The 16853-nt window shown below is 39.5% G+C and overlaps 1 protein-coding gene across 4 annotated transcripts in view; it reads right to left on the reverse strand.

The window, feature by feature from the left end:
- Positions 1 to 16853, reverse strand: part of CRABP1 (cellular retinoic acid binding protein 1) — a 36486-nt gene that overhangs the window by 14430 nt on the left and 5203 nt on the right. For all 4 annotated transcript variants that reach the window (XR_005954362.1, XM_041427722.1, XM_041427720.1 and 1 more), the window contains exon 2: positions 279 to 627. The gene's annotated coding sequence lies outside the window, so the exon portion shown is untranslated. The remainder of the gene's footprint in view (positions 1 to 278; positions 628 to 16853) is intronic.

Raw genomic sequence — 16853 nt, forward strand, 5'->3', positions numbered from 1 at the left:
TATGAAATACTTTGTTTAAAATTTCAAATTGCCTCAAAGAAAACCCCCTTTGGAAAAAAAAAAAAAAAAAAAGACAGACAGACAAACAATTTCCTATTGCAAGTAAGACAAAGATTTTCAAATGTAAGGCTGCAGGCCCAACAAACACATACCAAGCCTGTATATTGTATGAAACACTGAAGAAAAGCCCTGCTCAGATCCTCAGTTTCAACTTCCCAGCTGCACAACTGAAAACATGCTACATGCTTTGCTTCCAGAATCCTGCAGAATGTGCATACCTGGAGCCCAGTGGAAGTGTTATGGCTCATTCTTTGCAGGACAAAGTCCTTAGCTACCTATGACAATGAGTATGAGCAGCACAAACCAGATGGGAACTCCTATCTCTACATGAGAAAATAAATCGGCTCAGAAGATTTTAAGGAAGGACAATTTCTTCTTTAAAGGACCATTTAAGCTCTTTTGTTTGCTGACCCACTGATACAAACAAGAACTATTCCAGCAGATGTGATCTGGATGTCTCTAAGATGCAGGATGCGCGTTCTACGTGTTGCACCGTGACCATTGACCTGTTTCATGAGGACCAAGAGGGAGCCTTCAAAATACCCTTCATCCAGAAAGTGCATCAGGCTGGGAGGAAGAAGTGCCTTCAGTCAATAAAGCCTCTATTCTGCAATGGCAGCACATTGAACTATTTATCCTAAATATAGAGATATTAAATTACATTTTGATTTATGTTATAATCTTACCTAAATACCACGAGGCACTGTTCTACCTACACAATACAGCTTCTAAAACAAAAACCCAGCTACACTCTAGAGAGTCTAACTGCCTCTCTGTGGCAATGTGTACAGATTCAGACCTCATTCACACACAGAGGCAGTTTCCTTCCAGCACTGTGTAATGCAGACTTAGCAACTATTCAGAATTAGACTTCGAAGTTCAACTCCAGAAGAAGTTGCTCCCCTCTGAGAGTGAGGGTCTACTCTTGCCAGCAGGAGACAAGCATGTGCACTTCCAGAAGCAATGACTTCCCTCTCACCCATAGTTCTTCATGTACACACAGTAGTTGAGCTGATCACCAACAGTCATTTGCCCCTTAATCTTTGAGTTACACTTCTTTTTGTATCCTTTCTGCACGCTGCTTCTTTTTTCTTTTAAATAATTTATGGTTTTCCTCTTGTTCTCAAAAATAAACCTTCATGTTTCTATAGCTTTACTAATTAATTTAGAAGTCATAATGAGTTAAACTCCAAAGTCAAAAGGAACCTAACTTTGCCCCAACAACAGTTTAAAAGCAAAACATCTCTAGTATTTATGTCCCTTAAGACAGCCAAAGCTCAGTGAAAAATTATCTTTCTGTTTTTCCATTTGGTGTTTCATGAAAACATTGTGGATTGTAACTCCATTGCATGGTGGAACACAAATCCCCACTTAGGCCGATAAGGCAACAGAATGAGGTGTAACTTAAATGGCAACAAATTTCACATGGTTTATGCACTAGTTACACCAATTAATTACATACAAAATAATAAATGATATAAAAGTCAGTAAGAGCTGAGTTTCTCTTATACAAGCTGTGATCATATCAGTTAGCTCAATGCTATGAGACTCATTTGCATGCTGAACTGCTTGAAGGAGAGGGAAGGAAAAATAAGGAAGAAAATATGGAAAGAAGCTTAAAGGAAAGGAAAACAGAGGTGTGATGGAAGACCCATAAGGTACATAGTACCACTATAAGAAAAAAAAAAAAAAGACAGAATGTGAATCAGATCATGTTGGATCACTCAAAGGAAGGACAGAAATAACATCACTCTGGCAGGCATGACTCAAGTCTCTACTGTTATAAAGTGAAGATTAGACAGTTACACTGATTTATATTAGCTGAGAATGTTGCCCATGGTCTTTTACTTTAGTCCACGTCATAGATCCTTTTTCAGCACAGCAGCAATAGGAGATGTTTATTGGTCATGCTGAAATAATCCAGACTACATGACAGTTTTACTTTTCTTTCAATCTCCTTCTGTGTGTAATTTCCCCATTAATGTTATGAAAACCAGTTTGACTTTCAAAACATGCCCCTCAGCATTTTTTCCCCTTGGCATTTATTTTATTTACCTGAATCCCTTAAGGCTGATACTTTCCTACAGATGGACCTAATTAATCTTTCCAACAGTGCCTCTAAGACAAAGGAAAGTAATACGTGTACAGATGGGACCAGGGTACTCCATCATCTATACAAATAAGTGACCAGTAATGTGACCAAAACTATCCCCTTGAGGTTATTGACTGACCACTGTGAAGTCACACAAGGCTCAGTGTAAACAATAGATTTTATTTACTAAGGTGGTACCCTAGGAAGAAAAAAAAAAAAATTGGCTTAAGGGACAATATAATAAATTATTTCTGACATGAATAAATTGTACAACTGGAAGGCAAATTGCCATCGTAAATTTATCTGCCAAATTAATTTACAATGGGCCTCTAGCATGGCAATAGGTGAAATGTAATATGAAGTGTGCAACATCAACAGCATTTCTGCAGTGTTGCACCATATATTCTAGTGCATTCTGATTAAGTTGAAAGAATACTGACTATTCCCAAACAGAAATGATAGAGGGATTTCCAATGCCAAGCTATCCTTTTCCTTTTTGAGACCTAACTAATAGGAAAGTAAACTAATTCTTCCATTGTTAGGACCACACAGCAAACTTTTTGCCAGTTTTATGTTCAGTAAGAAAAATAGATATGATTATTTTAATTCCTTCCCTGTAATATTCCCTTTCAGGGGGAACTAGTTGATCTGTGTTCTTTCCAACAATCAGGCTTTAAGGTGGTCACCTGCTCTATCTTCTGATGTGCTACAAGGATACAATAAAATTGAGAATTGTTTTCTTAACCAAAGTAGAATTTGCTTTTCTGACTCTGAAAACAAAGGGAGTTTGACTGTTGTTTCACTTGGGCATTAATTCTGCAGACTGCTGAGCAACTTGATCCTGATCCAGCAATGTGTAGTAGCAACATAGTAACACAATCACCATGAACTGTGCTTTAAAGGTACTCATGAGTATGTTTTCCTGGGCCAGTACCAGAATAAAGCCACAAATATCAGGAAAGAGGAAAACCAAGATCACTCCATCTCAAGAATAATGCTCTGTCTGTAATATAAATTAGTTTAGAATTTTTGGAAACTGTTTTGGAAAATGACTTACAAACTGTTAAATAATTTTGTAGAGGGGCCATACTGAATAACCAACATCCAATGTAGATTTTCAGTAGCTGGACCTTTTAACTTACATTTGAGCACTTGTAGCATATCAAATTTGAGCATTGACTGAAAGTGTGAGGAATGTAAGTGACATTACCTTCTGTCCAAACTGCCCAGCTACCACCAGCTGCCTTGAACAATTCCTGCCTCTTGAAAGTCAGATTCTGCCTGTGGCTTGGCAGCTGAAAGGGAGTCATCAATCCTCAAGCCCCTCTGGTTCAGACAAAGCAACATGGCAGAAAGTGACAGCTTAGAAGCAACATTAACAATCTGCCAATGTTAAAATACAGTATTGTATGAACAGGAAGGAAAAAAATCTATTCACATGATCAAACAGAGCTTTCTGTTTTATTGGGCAAAACAATGTAATTCAGAAAGAAAAAACTAAACCAAGGATTTATTGATTTCTGAATCCATGGCCTGAGGTGAAAGTCACCCTCTGTGAAGAGCATTACACATGTTTTAATGGATTTTTTTGTGGAACTCTTAGTCAAGGATGGCTCTCTGAACGAAGAAGGTCATGGAAAGTCCCAATAGGTTTTTTCACAAGCTAGCAAATTTAGCATCCTTTTCTCTTTCCTCAACTTTCCTTTTCTTTAGCTGAAGGAAGCTATTCAGACTGATTTGACTAATTTTGGAGGTGTTCCCCTTCAGCACAACACCTCCACTTCAGACAAGATAACAAACATCTCTTTAAGCAGTCAAGTTACTGCACCTGCTCAGAGGCAACCTAAGATAAGGACTAAGCCAGGAGAGTAGAGGATCTGAGGCAGGAGCTTCCTAGGCTGAGGCTGGGATACACTGGTCTACATAAAACTCTAGCAGATAAAATCAAGCCAGCTCCAAGCCAGAGAGTCCTTCATAAGTATGTCCAACAGTCAGGAGCAAAGTTCCTGTTCCTCTATCAGAGGCTTTTAAGAAAATAGCTCATAGGATGTATTTATTTGATGTCTCCAAATGTGGGCTTCAGTTAGGCAAACGGTAGAGGTAATAAAGCAGCTCTTAAAACCCAACCTTTCCTTTGAGCTATGTCTGGTAGTTTCCCCATGTGGTCACTACAAAAATCTGAACAATGCTAGAAAAGTGAGAGCAGGGCTCTACGTGTCACAGCCTTGCTTTGCTGTTTCAGGCTGTGACATTGCTGAAGTTGTTAAATTGGAAATGCTCCCTATAATTACTAATGCAGAAGAGTTGTTGCTTTTTCATAAAGGGGTTACCATGACATTTGAAACCAGGGATTTTCATAGAGGTTTTCAGGAACCCAGCAATTCTCCTTTTCTTGAACAAAAGGCATTAATAAAGCCATAGCTGTCAATAGAAAAGTAATCAGACTGTGTCAGCTCTCTGAAGACAATGCAGGTCTATTAAGACTGACTTAGTCAGGCAGATGGACCGAGCTGATGTGTGGTCATTAGAGATTCTTAAAGGACCTTCATCTCCAGGGATAGAGGACCATGGCATTTTTTTCCAAATGTCCAGAAGAAGAATGAATGAATTCAAAAGAATATATTCTCATTTAGGTCTGGACTGAACTCCCAACAGGGCCATGTCCCGAAGCTATAGAGGCCGTGCCATTTGCACAACCGGAGGTTTTACTCTGGTGCCCTGACCTTTGTGTATGTGCTAAATTCAAAAGCTTTCCACTACATCTGGCAGACAAAAAGAAGATGAAGAAACTTCATTTTCCCTTTCCTAACCAAACAGAGTATTTAGCATTCCACATAAATTAGAACCAGGAAATAAGGATCTTATCCATTAATTCAATTTAAAATTCCAAATGTCTTCTAAAGGCTTTTCATCAGCCCATTTCGAAGCAGTAAGTCTAAGCATTTGAGCTAGTTCTTACCAATACAAACAGTCATAACTGTACCAGTTTCAAGGAAGACATGGCAATTTATACTAAGAGAAGATGAGGTCCAGAAATATGTAAGCTGTAGGTGTTCTAACTCCCACCAATTCTTCTCCCAGCTTTGTTTTGTCCTGCTAAACTTTGCTCAGTAAATGACCTTGAGTACAACTACTCTTTCTATTGTTAACCCTCTGACCTTCTAAACTAACATCCTTTGCTCTTTCTAATTCAGAAGGTTTCTGGGGCTTATTAACTGAACAGGCCAAGTGACCGTTCCCAACCGAAACCAGAGTCCCTGACAAGGAGGTCATTGTTTTCCAGGCTTCCTCCCTAGTACTAGATCTGCAGATTTCAGACTGAGAAAGAATAATGCAGACATTCTTTGTCTAAACATTATCTGGAAAGCATCAAGATAAGTCAAGCCACTTCCTCACCTATTAAAATTAGAGGGGTCATCTCTCGGGACCTAAGTGATTATGGCCACAGTTTTCGAACTTGAATGATGAAATTTGTAGCAAACTATATCATGAGGCATCTAAATAAAAGAACCTCAGTCTTCAGAATCAATAATAATTTCAACTAATGTCAGTCAAAAGAGAGGGTACTCAGCATCCCTATGAATTGCAGCATTTTTACTTATGTTCCTTGCTATATACTTGATGAATAGCCACAAGCAATCAAATTTGGAAAGTGCGAACAAATTTCTCAAAAGAACATGCTGTAATTAGGCTTCTAAGTTTAGGATTTAGGATTCACGAGATCCTTCTATAATACATCCTGGAAAAACAGAAATTCTATCCAACTCACAGGGGCATATTCCTATGGGCTTCAGCATCTCAGTAACAGCAGACCATGTTCATGCAATGCATTAGTACAAACAAGTCACTTTCTACAGCATTTGTCTCACTTTTCCAAAGAGCCCCTCCCTCACAAGAGGCTATCAAAAAGCTAATAATCTAGGGAATCAATTCTCTACATTTTGGAACCTGTTTGAACCCCTCTTATTCCAAAGGTGCTGGCAGTAAGTGCGCTGGTTCCCGGAGGAGGCTGCGGCTCCTCCCAGCAGCACCACCTAGCGCAGAGCGCGCTCCGAGCGGCTCCATCTGCGTCCCAGATGCACTCCGCCCTGAGCGGTTTCCTATGAGCATCTCCCGTCAATAATATTAACAGGACAGACATGGGACAGGGACAGGATGTTATGTCCAGTAATTTCGAGACATCACCTCTCAAAGTAAGGCTAGGTGAAATAGTACAGTTGAATTCCGGGAGGGTATTTTTAGAAAAGCTGACAAATAGGAAGTTCATTACATAAGGTACGCTTGTAAAAGGGAATTGCTAAACTTTACACTTGGTTGTGCTGATGCAATCTCTTTACTTTTCAGAAGAGCTGACAGAAAAAGGGACCACAGTGAAACTGCAGGGATATTAAAATTTTTATTTTAACGTATTATTGGTTTATTTTGCAAAGAACAGCAACATCTTTCCATGCCAGAAACCTAAATAGCAATCCCAAACCACAAATTTCTAGAGCAAAAAGTTAAACATTTCCTTTTTACCATTAATTACTGTGGGTCACTGAATAAAGAGCACACTCATCTGAACTCCAATTCTGCCACCAGACTGTTGGGATGGCTATGGCTTTCCAGCCATACAAGAGGTTGTCCCTTTAGAAAAGACAAAAAGAAAGGCATTGGTTTTTATAACATTTAGAGTGTTTGTGACTGGGCAGATGGTTTATAAAAGCAGAAATGTCATTACATGCACATTTTTAAAGCAATAGTCTACAACTGAAGAAAAAAATTTAATAGTTCCACGTAAACAACCAGACTGAAATCATAAAAGGGCCGATGACCGCAGACAACACTCATCTTTTTCAACTATGCACTGTTCTCTAATGTTGCATTTAAGAGGCTCTCCCAAGATTAAAGTCCCCATTATATCATATGCTATAGATGTGATTCTGCCTACATTTTTCCTTTCATAAACAATGGTGAATGCTATTTTCTTGGTAGAAACAAATCAATGTGCATATCTGGGACCCAAGCTGTTAAATCTCTGCTAAAATGAAGGCTACAAGCCTAAGCAGAATCTCTAAAGAGAAATGGAGCCCATATGTCAGAGACACAACTTCAGATTATCACAGCTGGAAATGAAGAAATTGTGGTGTATTGATTAATTTTGATTTTGCTTAATGAGCTATGACAGAAAGCCACTAAGATGAATGCATCTTCCTTTCTGGAACAGGAGGGGTTCTGCTCATAATGTCACTGACTTTCAATGGGGTCTCTCTAATGATTTTTTTGATTTGTTTCTGAAATTACATAATCTGATGCAGTAATGTAAAGACAGACCAACCAACTTAGAGAGTAATGGAGGCTACTTTTGTGAACAAAGAGATGCTCCAGTATCAGAAGCAAGCTTACTGGGAGGGCTGTCTGTGATCTAAATCAGCAGGAAAAGTGAATAATATCAAGGCAGTTAAACTGTATTCAGGAGCTTCTTGTGCTCCAGGAATCTGAACTCACTGTCCAGTAAGAACTTGATCCCTTAAAGATTTCAGTAGACTGTGGCACAGGTGTGGCACAGGTGGCAGAATGCCTAAGCAGCCTATGGGATACCAAATACCTCTGCTTCCAAGTGCCACACATGGGAGCTGTATCTGCAAAGAAAGAAACAGAGGAGCAGAAGCCTTGATCAAAAGAGGGAACAAAGAACTGGAGAGGATTCAGCACCTTGTTTCAGTCACAATGGACTCACACTCTCCAGACCAGCACACAAGGACAGATTGTTGCACCAGCTACAATTATCTTTGTCCAAAGTTATATATGTGACAGGTTTGTTGGTCTTCTCAAACAAAACAAACCTCCCTGCAAAAGAACAATACCTTGCTGCTTACGATTTTGAGATGTCCCAATTCTAGAAGCAGTATTTGCCTTTGGGATGTGGGCTAAACATCACGGACTTAATAATGAAACACTTCACTCATTAGAACAATTATAATAATAATACAAAAAAAAGCTTTACCATCCCTTTGAAGGCAAACACCATATAAACTCCTGGCTTCCTGCTGTTAAATAGGACCTTCATTCTGATGATTTATTTCTTGCTTTGGAAAGACACTGCCTGTAGCTGTGATTAGACAGAATATACTTTCACAACAATCTCTAATGTGCTTCCCATGCTTTTTAGACTGACTGTGACAGCATAGTTTACTGCTTGCTAAAGGTTCCAAATTCTGTTTTATCTGACAGTTCTAAAGGCTTGATTGTACCATACTCACATGCAGTGAGGGCTGTGACACTGGCTATATACCGTGTGCTCCACCACGAAAGAAATAGGTGAAGTATTTGACCAGCAATATTGTATGATCCTGTGAGGGAAGCAGTCTGCACAGTCAGCTCCAAAATGTCATTCCTTCCTGTGGATGCTGGGACACTAATTACATGTGACAAGAAGAATAGGTGGGCCACCATGTTAAATACAAACCGACTCACAATAGCAATGAAAAGTGAGATGGGAGCAGGAAGGATAAGTGACACACTGAAAAGACAGACTGACAATGTACGCCTTCTGAGGCAACAGTACCTTGCAGGATCTGTAAAACTTGATTTTTCTTTTTTCTTTTTTTTTTTTTTTGGGCAGAGATCTTAGCTCTTCAGAAAAAACCCACCAGTAAACTGGAAAAAAAAGGTCTACAGCATGGTGTTCTGATTCTAAACGTGTACCAAAAATGCAATGAAAATAGTGTGTAAGGCCAGCTAGAGCTCATATAGCACTAATTAAGTGCATGACAGTCCTGACTATTATATTCAGAAGCCTGTTTATTTCTGCTTGTCACAGCCCAGCAGCAGCACACCAGCAACCCTCATTTCAGAATGGAGTAAAACCTTTCATTTCCTGGCCTTGGGCACTGACAACGATAGAAAAGAGAAGGTCATTTACTCATGATACCACTGCTTGCTTTGGAGTGGCTGTGCTGGACTGACTCTGTGATCTCTAGACTCCATGAAATGTTGTAGTGCATGAGAATATGAGGAGAACACTGTGTGCATGTGTAGAAAGATGATGAGTGTATTAAAAATATTTACTTCACAAAACCATCTGTCGTACAAACCAAAACACTGAAATAGTTTTTAAGTTCTTGGCATCTCCCCCAGGCTAATTGGTGGGACCAAAGGAAATAATTGATATTTGTAATCTTATCAGAAGACTATGAAGAAAAACCACGTCCCTTTGTCTTTGTTAAAAGAATGCTACTGTAGGAATCAAATGCTTTATTACTGCCTGAGTATTATGCTTACATAAAGCTGATACAGTTCAGAGGTGCCACAAACTAAGAAAACAAATCATACCTGTCTGTGATTTTCTTGCAAATTCCTGTAAATGTAGAGAAGCAGAGAGAGCATTATTCTGATATACTTTACAACTCGTTTACCCTGTGAACTGTTGGCTCCAGTAAATTCTGGTGCTTTGCTCAAATCCTCTCTGGAGCCAGCTCAGCCCTGTAGGGTTAGTTTCAGTTTGGAGATGGGAAGGAAAATCTTAGCCAGGATGTTCACTACGGTCACCCATGAGTGTGCAGGAGCAGTGTCACAGCATTCAGTTGTTCCACATCCCATTTTATATCTTTACCAAATAAACAGTACAGAGAAAAGCATTTAAAAAAATAAGAGAAGTAGTAACAAAACCACAGACTTGCAGGAGGACTCCCTGCTGCACTTACTTCAGTTTTAAACTCATTGCTTTAAATTGATTTGGTTTTCTGCCAGCTATATCTCACTAGGGTGCCTATTTTCAGCAATAGCATGAAAGCAAGCTCGCACTTTTAAGTGAGATGTCAGAGTAATTGAAATTAAAATTTAAAACTCCTTTCCATATCCCCATCTTCACATGAAAGTACAATGTCAGAATAAGCCTCTGGGTCAGGAAAGTAAAGATGGGACTACTGCACTTCACACTTTTGGAGGAGCCCCTGTGGCATAAAGCTCTGCATGAAGAATGTGACAGAAACACAGACTTTCCCTGCAGAGGCTAATATGATCTGCTGCTTTAGGAAATCATTATTTCTCTACCACTTGGATCAGTTCTGTGAAGATTAACTCATACCAGAATGGATGTCACTGTACCGATATCTAAGGACTTCATCTGACAAAACCCCAAATTTATGTCTTTCACATATATACACTTTTGTAAACAGCACCTCCTCACCATTTCTCCCTAATACACAGAACAGTGCACAAGAGAATAATAAAACTTGATCTATGAGACTGATTGATGTCCCTCACTGGAGATATTAAAAAAATATCTGAATGCAATCCTATACAATATTCTCTAGAATGACCCTGCTTGAGCAGGGAAGTTGGACAAGATGACCCACTGTAGTGTTTTCCAACCTTACCTATTCTGTGATCTAGTGACTTCACTGTTACACAAGCTTTTAGAACAAGGCACTGTTTTATCTGGAACATTATGAAAAATCAGCCATTTGCTATCACTTTCATTAAATGCATGTCACATTCATACACAAAGAATATTTTCCAAGAAGCTTAGAAAGGCACACTGATATGAATACACTCCTAAAGCAATTGAAAGTGAGGGAATCTACTCCTAGGAAAAGATAAGGAAAAGAGGAAAACTACTTATTTATGCCACTTTCAGAGTTTTAGATATACTTTTTTACATCAGTCTACATAAAACATGTTTTTCATCCTACAACATTTAAAAAATAATCTATATTAATCTCCAAGTTTTTAGTTATTATCCACTCCAAAGCAGTCAAGTGCTAACTTTCTGATAAAGCATAATACACACAAAGAGAAAGACCTCTTTGGAAAGACACACTAGACAAATAGACAAACAAAACAGAGAAGCACTATTATTCATCATAGCAATGAATCTCAACTGCTATTCTAGGAAAATCTATATCTCAGACTTGAAAGGAGCTGTTTTGTTCACTGAAACAGTTAAATCCGATCATCTCTCTGTGACCACAAAAGCTATTTCTAGTTTATTTAATGGCATTTAATTAATTATCCATTAATGTGTATTCTAAAACAGTGTCATCATTACCAAGAATGACTTCTATTAACTGCAAAGAGGGAAGCCCTGGGCACTGAAAGATCAAAGAGTAATAAATCAGCTTATTGGTTGAGCAAGGCACTTTTAAGTCTGTCTATAACTGTCTCTGAAAACTTTCTAAACTTGCTAATGGTGCACTATTAGAGTTCTGATTGCATTTGAGTTTATTTAATTATGGTAATTATTCACAGTTTTCTTACCCTGGCTGTTACAAACCATGAGCTGATGGATGTTACAACAGTCAGGGCATTCATGCACAGGCATCTATTTACTTCATTTCTAATGCATGCTAACATGCTGATACATCTGTTCTTGTTACTTGACTGTTTCAAAGGATACTGATTTTGACATGGATCCAATTATTTCATCTGGAGATTATTTATTTTATAATAATAATAATTCAGAGCAGATCTTCCTACCCGACAGGCTCAGGCAGGGCTGTCTGCAATCTCTCAAGTGTGCCCAGTGAAACCAAAGAGGCTGCTTCAGGAGTAATGTACTCTCACATGTGAAAAAGAGAAGCAGACTCTAGCCCACTGTTACAGGATTATTGCAGAACCCATTGTACTGAGTGCCAGATGATAAAAGGGCCAGCGTTTGTAGCTAGGAACAGTCCTGAGAGTGAAGACAAGTAGCTTATGCTTAGCAAGATACAGTTACAAAAACAAGTGGGTCTGTGCAGATGAGTCAGAATTGTGACAGGAGAATTGTGGATAGAACGATCCAAATCATCAAGACAAAGAAAAGAATATTACAGCAGTAGAGACTCAAGTCCCAGGACGAAAGTTTAGCCCTGTTGCTGTCATTATCATAGAGATGTTACAGGGAAGGCTTTAGAGTGAGGAAAGAGGCAAATCAAAAATGAAGTCCAAGTCTAGAAACAGACCTGAGAAATACACTGAATTATTGCATTTTCCTCAGTAACTGGGAAAAACATGGGGAAGATAATGAACTCTTTTTGGCTAGCTTGAATTCAGCTAGTTGAGAGGCCTTAAGGAAAAAAGGCAGGAACAAGTATAGTGATTCCAATTGAAATTATGGGGGGAAATCACATTACTCAGAGATATGTAAGAGAAGAGATTTATTTCAACAAATATGCTTTGATAATTACAAGCTGTTATTAATTTTGCACCAATTTTACAAAGTCACTTCTACCTACAAACACAATTGAACAACTAGAGCTACACACATTTCCCTTGAAATAATCAGGAACCAGAAACATCAAGGGGACATTGACCTTTACAGAGATCTCCAGAAGAAATATACAGTGGGGTCCTTGGATTCATTCCGAATCCTCAAGTCTGTTCTTCCTTCTCTTTTTCAGGTATACATTGAGTTCTTTTTTCTGCAATGCTTATTGTCTTGTGGTGCAGACTTTATTTACACTCCACACGAATCCTTTATCAAATACAGCCTCACATAGGATACAAAAGGATGCCAGTTCCATGTTTCTGGACCTCTCACATCAATGCTTTTAATTATAACAATTTTTCAGGAGAATATCAGTACTATTTACTATAAACCACAAGTACTATGCCTATGGCAATAATTTTTCTGACTATGTGTGTTTGCCTTGAATGCACTGCAATGATGAGATAAAGCACTTCTGATCAGAATTCAGCACACAGAATGTTTCAGAACACAGGACATGGAGATTGATTTCATCAGAGATGAAAACAAAATATAAACAAAATATAGCCACTCTAGAAAGGAAAGGTTATAGCTGCTCACGTAAGGAGTTTGGCATGATATTTAAAAAAAAAAAAATTGTCTTGATTGAATTGCATTAGGATCCTCTAGGAAACACAGGGATTTCTCACCTTTGTAAGTAATTACCTTAAAGAGTAGAGAGGGATGAAGGAAACTCTGGAAAAGGGGTAAACACATTCCCCAGCCACCATATATGCAGCACCATGAGTTCATGGAGAGCAAGAAGCAGCAATATCATGGGTAGCAGAGAGCACTCCCTCTGTCTTTCCCTCCCACCTTCCTCTCCACCAATAAATGTGGCAAAATTCTGGTTCTCTGGAGCCCAGTACCTGCCCATACTGCCCACTTTGTCTCCTCTCGCCTCAGCAAAGAGGTTTACATGGCTTGCACTAGCTGGATTTCACCACAGTGAAGCAGGTAAAGAGAGAAGAAGTAGACAGGGGCTATTTCCTTTTTTCTTGCACAATGTAGCAGTCTGAGAAAGTTCAGATCCGCCGTGCAGAATGGTCTTTTCCACAGTAACTTGGCTGTGTATCTCAGCTCTCCCTGCTCGTTTTCCTCTCTGCTTATGCACTGCCTCCCAGATCTCTTTACCAATCAAAACATAGTCCAATTAAGTTTTCAGCACTTTGCTGAAAAGTCAGTCAATGAAGAGCCCGGAAGGACTCGAGACTGTGTTTTCCAATAGATTAAATTCCAAGGGAAGAGCCTTCCTTTGCTGCCTCACACCTCCCTCTTGAAAACATTGAAACATTTGGGGAACTGTCACATTGGATATTGTTACCATGCTCTAATGCAGGGAGACTGGAAAGTGACCCAATTCATATTAAGGAAAAAAAAAAAAAACCCAACAGACTAGCAATAACAAAATGAATTTGTGCAGACAGCAATGCAGAGATGGCAAAGCAAAGGGGACTGTGTTGACTTAGCAAGCTGATATTTTCTTGAAGAAGCTAGACAATGTAAATCCTCAAGGGCAAGCTCACTGTTAAAAACTGGATTTGCCCACTTGCATTTGGCAGAAATCTAGCTCTCAAATTCAATGATCATTACTCAAGGCAATGGAAAACACTTTTGCTTTTGTTCAGTCTCTCTAGGCTAACACTGTCCACTGAGACCATGACATACCGTCTGCATGTCTTTAAATCAGCACCTTATCAGTAGTTACTATAATATATTTTTATTACCACATGTAATAAACCCAAGAACTTCCCATCTCTGGAAAAGAGAATGTTTTTGCTGTGATTTGCTCAGAAGTGATGAATACACAATGCAGCATCGCTGGCCAACAGCTGCCATTGCACTGGGGACAAACAGGCAGCCAGGTTTGCCGCTCTGCCACGCACGGGCTCGGCAGGATGAGTGGATCCTGGCTGTGCAGAGCTTAGGGCTCCAAAGGGTATCAGAGTCCAGCTCACATCACTGAGTGTCCTTTAGCTTTTGTGCATTTCCCTCCCAGACGAGGTCTTTTCCTGAGCCTTGCTCAGTTTCTCAGAAAACAAAACCTGGCACAGAAAGCAGTATATGGAAACAAGAGATGACTGGTCCTTCATACTTACTCTAGAAACTTGTAATTTGTTTTTTCTTCACGTTGTAAATTATTCCAATTCTAAACATGTGCTGGAAAAGCTGCTTTTCAAAATCTAAAACTGCTGCAGAGGATCATGTGCCAATATTTAGACCACCAGCTGTGAAGCTGAATTTTCCATTTTCTCTTCTGATGTTTGATAGAGCACCTTTTATATTGAAAAATGACTCTTCTCAGAGAGGGCCCCATAGAACACACATCTTTTATCAAAATGTATGGAGACTCTACTAGGAGCAACCCCATCTCAGGAACCGACAAATAAAACAAATTCTTCATGACTTGTGCAACAACCTTCACTGAGACAATCTTCACCAAGGAGATGGGAGAAGGCTTTTATTACCTTCATCTCCTATAATTAAGACTGAGAACCAGCAAAATACTTAAACATCATGATTCCAAATATTTCTATTTCAATGCTGAAACACTTAGTGTATGCTGAAATACTGTGCTGGATCAGGACTTGAGCACATTTGTGTGTACCCAGTTCAGCAGTGTGAAAGAGCCAGACAAACCCCTTCACCTTCTGAGCACTCTCATAAAATCCCTGTTTATAACGTCAGTCCGGACAGGACCACTGCTGTCCCTTCTCTGGGCCAAAACTCTAGTTCTCTGTTTTCTAAGACTGTGTTTGTGTTGTCTGTTGGCACTAGACTAGTCAATGCTGTGCTGGCCAACACACATATTTTTACTACCACCTTGCTTGGTGTTCAAACCCCTGTGACAGAGCTTTTGCTGGTAAACTGCCAATTAGGGGCTTGTACGAGTCCCATACCCTCCTGCTGTGATCACTGCATGTCACAGGAACATCCAGTGGTGGCACTCAAATTCAAAATATCCCAGTAATTCCTATGATGACTGTAGCACTTCAAACAATAACCTGCTAAATCTCTGCCTTTAAACAACACACTAAGACTAATAAATGAGAGCTACTGACTGCACTTCATGGAATCTGGTGGTGCCTTGCAAGGGCCTAAAAGACCACTCCCTTCCTGACCTCGGAAGTTTAGGGGTCAGCGTGTAATTGTTTTCATGCAGGGTTAGCTCTGGCCTAGGTGTCGTTACAGAGATGTGCATGACTTCCCTCCATTAGGCAGCACCAAGAGCTGTAGCTAAGTGGGTCACAGATGCAAACAGAGCTCAGTGCAGCTGCTTAAACTCATTGTTCTCTTTCAGCTGAGCACAGAAAGCACTGACTCCTGTGCACCGAAAAAGCCACTTCACTAGCACTTGTCAAACAGCATATGATGAACACATTTAGGGGTTCCTCACCCTTAGTACCTCTGAGTGTACCCTCAAGGGCCAAGACACCACAGGGAAAATTGCACTCTCTGTATTTTCAATGCATCAAGCTCTGCAAGCAAACCTTTCCTCAGCAGTTTCCCAATATGGTTTTTGAGAATTGGCAACTTCAGTTTGAAAGGGACACTTGCATTTTAGACAGCATTTCCAAACCACCAAACCTGAAAAACCAAAAAGCGCAGGGTTCCAGGTGCCGCTTCATAAATTAACTCAAATATCAAAAGTGTAAAAGGGAAGGTTTTCTTGCCCCAGAAAACACAAAGAACTGAAGATTTCCTGGTATCACAGCATCCAAATTCCAGTAGAGTGTTATGTGATCTCAGCAACATTTTCCTCTCTCTCTCTCTTTTTTTTTTTTTTTTTTTTTTTTTTTTTTTTTTTTTTTTTTGGTTCTATGTCTGACTTAGAAAGCTTGAAACCCAGAAGACAATTACCTTACATACAAAATCTCTTATTTCCTCATGCCATGTTTCTGCTAATGTCAGTAACACACCACTAAACAGAGGTGGACCAAAGCAGTCAAAGAATCACCTCATTACACGTCTGAAATTCTTTTCATTATATGAAACACCCATCACTGATACAGTGTCAAATGTGAATGAAGTACTTATGATGGGAACTCACAAAAGTGTCTAGCATTTTATATGAAGTATTTATGGAACCGATTCAGCAGAGACTTGAACATGTGTTCAGGACCCAGTAAAATCCATGAGACATGAACACATGGTCTTGCTGTGCAGGAGGAGAATGTTGAATCACCACTGTAAAATGGGCTTTCACAGCCAGCAACAACACAGTGATTTAACCAACTTGTATGGTTTGAGTCAAGCATCTCCTCCAGAGGTAGCTGAACATAATGCTTTATGATGTGCCATACTTCATCCTCCTCCCTCTGACTTCCAGGGGAGCTAGAGCTTGCAGAGCACTGGCATTTATCCTGCAGCACAACTCCCCTGTGTAAGGTTAATACCATCAATTTGATTCACAGGGGTTTGTGAGCCGGACGGGCAAACTGAAGAAGAAAAAGCCTCTCTCACAAGGAGACAAGGACACGAAAGAGGTTG

Source organism: Onychostruthus taczanowskii, unplaced genomic scaffold, assembly GCF_017590055.1.
Source record: "Onychostruthus taczanowskii isolate IOZ18803 unplaced genomic scaffold, ASM1759005v1 scaffold118, whole genome shotgun sequence".
NCBI classification, from domain to species: domain Eukaryota; kingdom Metazoa; phylum Chordata; class Aves; order Passeriformes; family Passeridae; genus Onychostruthus; species Onychostruthus taczanowskii.